This window comes from Macrobrachium nipponense, chromosome 10 (genome assembly GCF_015104395.2).
Source record: "Macrobrachium nipponense isolate FS-2020 chromosome 10, ASM1510439v2, whole genome shotgun sequence".
NCBI classification, from domain to species: domain Eukaryota; kingdom Metazoa; phylum Arthropoda; class Malacostraca; order Decapoda; family Palaemonidae; genus Macrobrachium; species Macrobrachium nipponense.
The window spans coordinates 23,699,237-23,708,703 of record NC_087204.1 but is presented as its reverse complement, the minus strand read 5'-3'; positions in this window follow the sequence as shown (position 1 = coordinate 23,708,703).

Genomic DNA, 9,467 nt, shown 5'->3' with positions numbered 1-9,467 from the left:
GGGGAGGAGTAGGAGGAAGAGAGAGAGAGAGAGAGAGAGAGAGAGAGAGGTGGGGGAGGAGACAGAGAGAGGCGGGGAGGAGACCGAAAGAGAGAGAGGCGGGGAGGAGGAGGAGGAAGAGAGAGAGATTGCAGTAATGGAAACCAAAGGGCAATAAAGATTGACAAGAAAAACTTAAAACCCAGAAGGGAAAGATAAAGAGTTGCAGAAAAGAGACGAGAGAGAGAGAGAGAGAGAGAGAGAGAGAGAGAGAGAGAGAGAGAGAGAAAATGTAAAAAACAAACGGTGGCCATCTCTGAAAGCAAAAAGAAAAATGCCATGCTAAAGAAAACTTTATTGCAACCATAATGTTAACTGAGGCGCTCTCTTACGTAAGAAAATGTGGCCTTTCACTCGATTTCCAAGAACGCCAACCTCTCTGTTATCAAACACGAAAGATATCATCATTTTTATTGTAATTATGCGCATCCGAATCTAACCCCATAGCTGCTTGACACGCAAAACTGGCTTTGGCGCCAGATGGCTTCTGGTTTTTCTGTGAGAAGATTGTTCTTCTCTTTTATGCAAATGAGAGATGGTTCTTGTTCCATCCAAGATTCTTGCAATCTTGTATCTTTTATGTCGCTTTGGTTCTGTTTAACTGAAGAGATAATTACGTGAGTACACTTCATTAATTAAAACACATCATACACACATCGGCTACTTACCACACATCGGCAACCTACCACACTCATATCGCAAACAAGTTGGATACAAGTCAGCTACTTATGGGTAGTCTTAACGATTATCCAGAACTTGCCAAAGGTTCGTTCTCCACTTATGGTCATTGACTAGTTTTCAACCTGTCTGAGATATGCGAATGTTGCCGACTGTGTCAAAGAAACCTATTACTGTAGTGTAAAGAAACGATACATATTTTAGACAGATGTTTTCGGTGCTTAACCAGTAAAAATATACATTTATATATATATATATATATATATATATATATTTATATATATATATATATATATATATATATATAGTATTTAGATTGAATATCATATACATTATATATATATATATATATATATATATATATATATATATATATATATATATATAAATTTCATCACGACTCCCCAAAAAAATAATTATGCCTACAGGTCGCCTTACTTTTGGTGGCAGAACTCCACTCGAGAAACCGACAACAGCATCTCGTCTGACACATTGACACCATAGTATGGGGCATTCAAGTGTCAGCACAATGACTTGATAATAACCCTCGTGCCAAGTGCCCCTCGAGGAGGAGTACCCGAAGAGTTGCGGGACGTCACGTGTCTGTGCTCCTTTGGGCATGATCGCTCTGTCATCCTGGTCATGCGGAGAGTGATCGATAGAAAAACGGTTTGATCGGTAGAGACGGGTTGTCATTCTATTTTCTTTTTTTATGGATGGGTTGGTCGTGGGGTTTGGTGGTGGATGAGTATGAAAGGACGGATTGGCTTTTAAAGGCTAAGGTTGTAAGAGCATTCGATGTGGTCGCGACCGTGGAGAGGCAGCGAGTATATATGCATATATATATATATATATATATATATATATATATATATATATATATATATGTTGTGTGTGTGTGTGTGTTAAATATAGTATATATATATATATATATATATATATATATATATATATATATGTGTGTGTGTGTGTGTGTGTGTGTGTGTGTTAAATATAGTATATATATATATATATATATATATATATATATATATATATATATATATATATGTATGTATGTATGTATGTTTATTATTACATGTATATATCTTATAAGTATACTATATATATTCATTTTGAGTGTTTTGAGTATGGGGGAGAGGGGTAAAGAATTATTATTATTATTAATTATTATTATTTTTATAATTATAATTATATTGCAAGTGTCAAAGAAAATAGGATTAGTGTATAATAAAATGTTATAACAAATTAGCATATAGCATTAGACATACATCATATGAAACATGGAACTTTAATAACCTGAAATGAATACTATTGCAGAAAGTAGTCTGTTAGAATGGAACGAAAACGGACAAACTTGAGAAAATTGTTGGGAAGAAAAGTAAACATCGGGTTTTTCTCGTTCGAAATCAGGAATTGGTGTAATTAATGTCATTGCTTCTTTACCGCGTATTGTTATATTAAGGAACTAACTAGCAATTTTAATTTTCTTTCATTTAGGTATAGATTATATATTCGTGTTATGGTGTTGTTCATTTGGTAGTATGTTTTCTTAAGAAGCTATGTTTCGTTGAAATGATTAAATCGGTGCGGGAAAGCAAACTTTATTTACATCACAGTCTCTCTCTCTCTCTCTCTCTCTCTCTCTCTCTCTCTCTCTCTCTCTCTCTCTCTCTCAAGAACAGAAAAACTTATATCGAGTTTCATTAGTGTACTTGTTCCAAGCTTTCCTGCTCTCTCTCTCTCTCTCTCTCTCTCTCTCTCTCTCTCTCTCTCTCTCTCTCTCTCTCTCTCTAATAGTAGTGCAGAAGATAAGAGGCAATTCGAAAAGCTATTAGATATGCTACTAGAATACAACATTCAACAAATAAATCACCTGCCAACAAGAAAGGATGATACTTTAGACCTAGTATATGTGAACGAGGTGAATTATGTTAAAGAAATAATAGTTTATAATGCGAGTATTTCAGACCATAATGTCATAGAATCAACAGTCCATTCCAAAGCAAGTGAAAACAGAGATAAGCAAGAGATGAAAAAGTGGGAAGGATATGGAAAATACAACTTCTACAGTAAAAATATAAAATGGTCAGAAATAAATGAAGAATTAAACAAAGATTGGGATAACATTTTCGTAAGTGATGATATAAAGGTAAATACGGAGATATTATATAAAATATTAGAGAAAATAGTGGATAAATATATACCGAAGAAGAAAAGTAAACATCAGTCATGCATACCAAGAGACAGAAGGATCTTGTTCCAGAAAATCAGAAAGTGGAAAAAAGGTCTTGCAAAAGAAAAAAATGCATGAAAAGTGATCGAACTAAAAAGTAAGATAGAAAATGCAGAACAAAAGATTATACAATCAAAATAAAATGAAAAATGGGACTTGGAAGAAAAAACCCTAGTAAATATCAAGCAAAACCCCAAACTATTATACTCGTATGCAAAAAAGATGAATAAAAGAAGAATAGAAATAGGCCCTCTAAGAATTGAAGGGAGATTAACGAATGAAAAAAAGGAAATATGCAACATATTGGCAGAACGATATAAGAGAGAATTCACCCCTACAATTGATAATAAAGATAATGATATAGAAGTAAGGGACGAAAATAGTGAATATTTAGCAGACATAGATATTAATGAAGCTGATATTGTGCAGGCTATTAATGAAATTAAAAATGGAGTTGCAGCAGGGCTTGATGGTGTCCCTGCTATTTTGTTAAAGAAAGTAGTTCATTCAATCGCAAAGCCACTTGCAATATTATTAAGACAAAGTGTAGATACTGGCAAGATTTATGATGAGCACAAATTAGCATATATTACCCCTACTTTCAAAAGTGGATCAAGACTAGAGGCAAGTAATTATACGCCTGTGAGTCTAACATCACATATTAGGAAAGTGTATGAAAGGGTAATGAAGAAAAATATCATGAAACATTTAATAAAAAATAATTTGTATAATATAGGACAACATGGTTTCGTACCTGGAAAAAGTACACAAACCCAACTGTTAGTCCACCGTGAGAACATATGTGACGGTACTTATTCTTTCTTTGCACAGATCTAAGGTAACGTTGCGTGGAGGCTGCACTTTGGGGGAATTAGGCTTATATAACTTTTCTTCTTGTCTTGCTCAATGTCTTAATCTGGGATTCGTTAAAGGAAGGGTTCTACTTTTAGATGAGAAATGAAATTGATATATTCATACAAATTACGTTTTATTCTTCGTTAGGGGTTCTTACAAGTGTTTTTCCACCTTCTGAGTTACTGGGCTTTTGGACTGATAAAACTTAATTGGCACTTGTTGCAATTACGAGTCTATAGGCACGAGGGAAATTTACTGAGTATTGATTGTCACTTTCACTGTCTTTGATTGCTTCGCACACACACTTTTGCACCTGTTCTTCTTCTGGGGATTCTTCTGTCTCTCTGTTTCACGCCATGCCACTGCAGTCTCCCCTCAGGCTCCCCGGTTGTTCTCTTCTCTTGGCTTCTCTGTTCCCTTTTTTCTCTGCTCCCCTTTTCTGCCTGCTCTCTCTCTGTCTCGCCTTTTTGTTCAGTTGAAATCTCCTTAGCCCCGCCTTTGGATTTTTGGATTCTGACTGGGTGTGGCATTTTCTGAAAGACCTTTTGTGTCTTAGTGGCTGCTAACTTCATACGAGACCGCCTTCCTGTCAGGTCTTCTACAGTAATTCGTAGGCTTTGAATTTGTATACGCCTCCTTCTTCATGTCCTGGCTTCTTAGGGGCGTATGCCTTGGTAACCTCATAGGTCATTCGTTGATACCCCTTTTGGGCTGTCTTATCACCAACACTCATGGCTTTTGATTCGTCGATACTAGAGGCCTACATTTGGAGGGGTGGAGCTTTTAGAATTTTGGTACTTTCCCTCTTTCTAACAACGGGTCATAGAATTCCTTTTTAACATATGCCAGATGGCTCTCTCTGACCTGTTCACGAAGGGAACGCCGATTAGTCATAGGCGCTAATGAGAGTAGTTTCCAATTTCTCGAATATGCCTGGGCGATATCCTTCGTCGCCCATAATCTCTTGTTGGTCACTAATCGCTGGTACGGACAGAGGCTTTTTGGGGGAGATGAAAACCAGATGTCTAATGGCTAAAAGCCTAATGTTTGGAGTAACAAAATCCCTTCGCAAAGAAAAGTCATTATCGTATTCCCTTTTCTCTTTTCTCCTTATTATCCGTTTCGTGCCTTTTTCTTAAGTATTATTAAGTTATTGTCCTTTGGAATAACGACACTGTGCCACACTATTACAGTCTCGGCCACCAATAAATCTGTGACGGTACTTACTTTCTCTACACAGATCTAAGGTAACGTGTGCCGTGGAGGCTGCACTTTGGGGAATTAGGCTTATATAAATTCTTCTTGTCTTGGCTCAATGTTCTTCAATCTGGGATTCGTTAAAAGGAAGGGTTCTACTTTTAGATGAGAAATGAAATTGATATATTCATACAAATTACGTTTTATTCTTCGTTAGGGGTTCTTACAAGTGTTTTTCCACCTTCTGAGTTACTGGGCTTTTGGACTGATAAAACTTAATTGGCACTTGTTGCAATTACGAGTCTATAGGCACGAGGGAAATTTACTGAGTATTGATTGTCACTTTCACTGTCTTTGATTGCTTCGCACACCACACTTTTGCACCTGTTCTTCTTCTGGGGATTCTTCTGTCTTTCTCTGTTTCACGGCCATGCCACTGCAGCTCTCCCCTCAGGCTCCCGGTTGTTCTCTCTCTTTGGCTTCTCTGTTCCCCTTTTTTCTCTGCTCCCTTTTCTTCTCTTCGGGAAAGGGGACCTCTCTCTCTCTCTTCTTTCCTCTCAGAGCAGGATTGCGTTGACTGTTGCGTTTTCGGGATTATGTTTTCTTTCCTCTTGATATTTTCTTTACGCTTTCGATATCTTGTTCTTCTAGTGGAAGTTCTTTCACTGTTCTTCGGAGTGGAGTTTTTCTTCGTGAAGTGTGGGTGCCTTTTTTGGAGTGCTTTTATTGTTACGACTCGGTAACTGTCTTTGTATTTGGGGAAGCACTGGTAACTGTCTTTGGGGAGAACTTTCTTTTTCGAGTGGCGTGAATGGATTGAAATCTCTTATGCCGACGCTAAACTTTTGATTCTGTTTCGCTGCCGCTTTTTTTTGCTGTTTTTTAACTGTCATTCGTGTCTTCGTATCACGTCGCTAATCACCATTTCTTTGCTGTGTCTTTTGTCTCTTCCTATCCTTACCGCTCGACAACAATTAATCTTGTCACTATATCAATCTTTATCTCATCGTATCCCACCGCTCTGCCACCAATAAATCTGTGACGGTACTTACTTTCTTTGCACAGATCTAAGGTAACGTGTGCCGTGGAGGCTGCACTTTGGGGAATTAGGCTTATATAAATTCTTCTTGTCTTGCTCAATGTTCTTAATCTGGGATTCGTTAAAAGGAAGGGTTCTACTTTTAGATGAGAAATGAAATTGATATATTCATACAAATTACGTTTTATTCTTCGTTAGGGGTTCTTACAAGTGTTTTTCCACCTTCTGAGTTACTGGGCTTTTGGACTGATAAAACTTAATTGGCACTTGTTGCAATTACGAGTCTATAGGCACGAGGGAAATTTACTGAGTATTGATTGTCACTTTCACTGTCTTTGATTGCTTCGCACACCACACTTTTGCACCTGTTCTTCTTCTGGGGATTCTTCTGTCTTTCTCTGTTTCACGGCCATGCCACTGCAGCTCTCCCCTCAGGCTCCCCGGTTGTTCTCTCTCTTGGCTTCTCTGTTCCCCTTTTTTCTCTGCTCCCTTTTCTGCTTGCTCTCTCTCTGTCTCGCCTTTTTGTTCAGTTGAAATCTCCTTAGCCCCGCCTTTGGATTTTTGGATTCTGACTGGGTGTGGCATTTTCTGAAAGACCTTTTGTGTCTTAGTGGCTGCTAACTTCATACGAGACCGCCTTCCTGTCAGGTCTTCTACAGTAATTCGTAGGCTTTGAATTTGTATACGCCTCCTTCTTCATGTCCTGGCTTCTTAGGGCGTATGCCTTGGTAACCTCATAGGTCATTCGTGATACCCCTCTTGGGCTGTCTTATGACCAACACTCATGGCTTTTGATTCGTCGATACTAGAGGCCTACATTTGGAGGGGTGGAGCTTTTAAGAATTTGGTACTTCCCTCTTTCTAACAACGGGTCATAGAATTCCTTTTTAACATATGCCAGATGGCTCTCTCTGACCTGTTCACGAAGGGAACGCCGATTAGTCATAGGCGCTAATGAGAGTAGTTTCCAATTTCTCGAATATGCCTGGGCGATATCCTTCGTCGCCCATAATCTCTTGTTGGTCACTAATCGCTGGTACGGACAGAGGCTTTTTGGGGGAGATGAAAACCAGATGTCTAATGGCTAAAAGCCTAATGTTTTGAGTAACAAAATCCCTTCGCAAAGAAAAGTCATTATCGTATTCCCTTTTCTCTTTTCTCCTTATTATCCGTTTCGTGCCTTTTCTTAAGTATTATTAAGTTTATTGTCCTTTGGAATAACGACACTGTGCCACACTATTACACATATACAAAAATATGAAAAGCGGAAATGAAACAGATGTGGTTTATCTAGACTTTGCAAAATCTTTTTACAAGGTAGACCATAATATATTAGCGAGGAAAATTATAAAACATAATATAGTGGATAAAGAAGCAAGATGGTTAAAAGAATTTTTACACAACAGAAAACAGATAGTTATTGCAAACGATGAGAAATCGGATGAAGCTAAGGTAATATCCGGTGTGCCACAAGGTACTGTGTTAGCTGCATTACTGTTTGTTATTATGATTGCAGACATAGACAGTAATGTTAAGGACTCGGTAGTGAGTAGTTGTGCCGATGACACAAGAATAAGTAGAGAAATTACTTGTGATGAAGATAGGAACGCGCTACGAAGAGACCTTAACAAAGTATATGATTGGGCAGAGGTAAATAGGATGGTATTTAACTCTGATAAATTTGAATCAATAAATTATGGAGACAGAGAAGGAAAGCTATATGCATATAGGGGACCTAATAATGAGACAATCACAAATAAGGTAGCAGTTAAAGACCTTGGTGTGATGATGAATAAGAACATGTTATGCAATGATCAAATAGCAATTCTATTGGCAAAATGTAAAGCAAAAATGGGAATGTTGTTACGGCACTTCAAAACAAGAAAAGCTGAACACATGATTATGCTTTATAAAACATATGTTCGTAGTCCACTTGAATATTGCAATATGATATGGTACCCACACTATCAAAAGGGTATTGCACAAATAGAGTGTACAAAGGTCCTTTACAGCTAGAATAGAAGAAGTTAAGGATCTTAACTACTGTGAAAGACTACAATCCTTAAAATTATATAGTCTAGAAAGGAGAAGAGAACGCTACATGATAATTCAGGCATGGAAACAGATAGAAGGAATAGCCGAAAACATCATGGAGCTAAAAATATCAGAAAGAGGAAGCAGAGGTAGATTAATAGTGCCCAAAACCTAAACAAGGAAAAATAAGGAAAGCACACAGGACATTAATCCACTACGCACCAGCATCGATAATGCAGCGTCTATTCAATGCGTTGCCAGCTCATCTGAGGAATATATCAGGAGTGAGCATAGAATTATTTAAGAATAAGCTCGACAAATATCTAAGCTGCATCCCAGACCATCCAAGATTGGAAGATGTAAAATATACCGGAAGATGTACTAGCAACTCTCTGGTAGACATTAGAGGTGCCTCACACTGAGGGACCTGGGGCAACCCGAAAAAGATGTAAGGTCTGTAAGGTAAGGTCTCTCTCTCTCTCTCTCATTGTGGCATTTTGAACTTGTATCTCTCTTGAGAGAGAGAGAGAGAGAAATTCTTCAAGTCTCATTGCATTACTTTTCTTATTCCCAGCTGTCCTTTAGATGCATTTTTATGATAGATTTGTTTACAAGGTCAAGAAGTTACATGAAAGTCTAAGGTCCCTTCACGCCATGTTTCAGATCGCATCCCCCCACCGGTGGCCTATTCAGACGTAACTTGCAGTTGGGCACTTATGAATGGACACCGTGTTTATTTTAATCAGAAGAACGTCGAGGTCCCCTTCTAGATATTTGATCGAGTGGCACTCGAGAGGGCCAACCGAAAAGAAAAAAGGGAACATTGACCCCAAGGGCGTCTTACGAAAGACTTTGAAGGGGAGGCTCCTACGGGCTTTACTTAGAAGGGCATTTCTTAAGTTTTATTTAAGGAGAAAAGTATTCTCACTTTAGCGTTTGTTAATATCGTGATCTTATAGATGCTTGAATTCGTGACTGATGTGAGGGCTTATTGACTGAGTGATTGACGTTCTTCGTGAGTGATTGGTGTTTATTTGGTTTAATTCTGAGGGTCAGGTGACGCCAAGGAACTCTTGGAAATAATTTTTTATGGTAGTGCGTGCTTGATGTATGGCATAAATTTCCCGCTTATTTTTAATGTTTGAGTTTTTAGATAAATACACATGCAATATAAATATACATATATATATATATATATATATATATATATAATATATATATATATATATAATATATATATTATATATATATATATATATATTATATATATATATATATATATATATATATAATATATATATTTATATATATATATATATATATATATATATATATATATATATATATATATTATATAATGTATGTATGTATGCATCTACATCTATGTAT